At 36.7% G+C, this 1,346-nt stretch overlaps 1 long non-coding RNA gene across 1 annotated transcript in view; it reads right to left on the bottom strand.

Annotated features, from left to right (window-relative positions):
- Window positions 1-302: 302 nt before the first annotated feature.
- The window catches only part of LOC105510771, a 12,141-nt gene continuing 11,097 nt past the window's right edge, over window positions 303-1,346 (bottom strand). The window contains exon 3 of the long non-coding RNA XR_001001611.1: window positions 303-589. This is a non-coding gene — a long non-coding RNA (uncharacterized LOC105510771). The remainder of the gene's footprint in view (window positions 590-1,346) is intronic.

Here is a 1,346-nt window from a genome sequence, read left to right as displayed (position 1 = left end):
CAGGTGGGCATTGCTAGTGGATCAGGGCAGATGTGGGGGACTTTTCACTGCACAGAAAGCCTCAGACAGAAAGCCCCTGCTGTTTTATTGACTTGAAGGTGGTGTCAAGGGAAAAGGGAGAGGAAAGGGTTAGGTGTGAATAAGTACTGAGTACTGAGTCAAAGAGAGGAAAAGCATTTCCAAGGTCCCCGGTAAGGAGTAGTCTTGACAGAAACACTTTAGAGAATACCTTAGTTCATTTGGACTGCCATAACAAAATACCATAGACTGGGTAGATAATAAACAACAGAAACTTATTACCACAATTCTGGAGGCTGGAAAGTCCAAGATAAGGCACCAAAAGATGCAGTGACTGTTGAGGGCTCGCTTTCTGTTTCATACCTGACATCTTTTCACCAGGTCCTCACACGGCAGAAAGGATGAGAGAGCTCTCCAGTCTCTCTTTCATACGGTCACTAATTCCATTCATGAGCGTGCCACCCTTATGACCCCAATGGTACATAAATGTTATATCCATAACATAGGCTGACAATTGATTCTACGCTTTGACCTTAATAATTTTTCTGTGGCCTTCATCATAATTTAATGCCTGTGGGAAAAATGTAAAGTTACATAATGTTATTAATGTGATTAATAATGTATAATTGTGAGTATATGTGTATACACACATCCCAGTTTTTACTCTCTACTTAAATGACACCTCTTACTAACACTAGCATGGGCTAGATTTTAAAAAAAATAGATGTCTTTTGATAATTTGGAGTTTAGCCCACTTTCAGTAAGGGAGCCTTCCTAGGTGAGCCTTCGAAGCCTTGCTTCTGTTGTCATAGAATGGGGTTACGGTTCCATTACTTTATTTTGAACCACACATTGCTGTTTTTTAAAAAGCAGAAAGTAACCCCAATCAATGCAAGTTTTCAACACCAATGGGAGTCACTGAATAAAGTGAGTAAAGGAGGCAAAGAGATTTGACACAGTTTAATTATTCCTGTGGCATGGCTTCATAATTGTATTGGATGTTATAGTAAACAAAACTCATAAAGATCACTTTATCAACTATCATGGTAAGTGTTATTCACCAAAATATAATAAGTAGTTCTAGTTATGCAAATAGGTACTTGTAGACTGAAAGAAAGTTCCCAGTGACAGCATCACTCATGGATTTTAAACAGGTGTTTTATTTCAAACAATTTAGATGAAAATGAAAGTGATGTGCCCTAGAAAAATTGTTAAAAATTCAAAAAGTGACCCCATTCATGACAAAGATGCTGAAACTGAATATATATACATATATATCTAAATTGAATAACTTTTTTTCATAAAATGTAACTTTAAAAGTTTTATTT

Source organism: Colobus angolensis, unplaced genomic scaffold, assembly GCF_000951035.1.
Source record: "Colobus angolensis palliatus isolate OR3802 unplaced genomic scaffold, Cang.pa_1.0 Scaffold191, whole genome shotgun sequence".
Taxonomy (NCBI): Eukaryota; Metazoa; Chordata; class Mammalia; order Primates; family Cercopithecidae; genus Colobus; species Colobus angolensis.
Note: the sequence above shows the minus strand (reverse complement) of the source record. Positions and strands in the feature narration are given on the sequence as shown.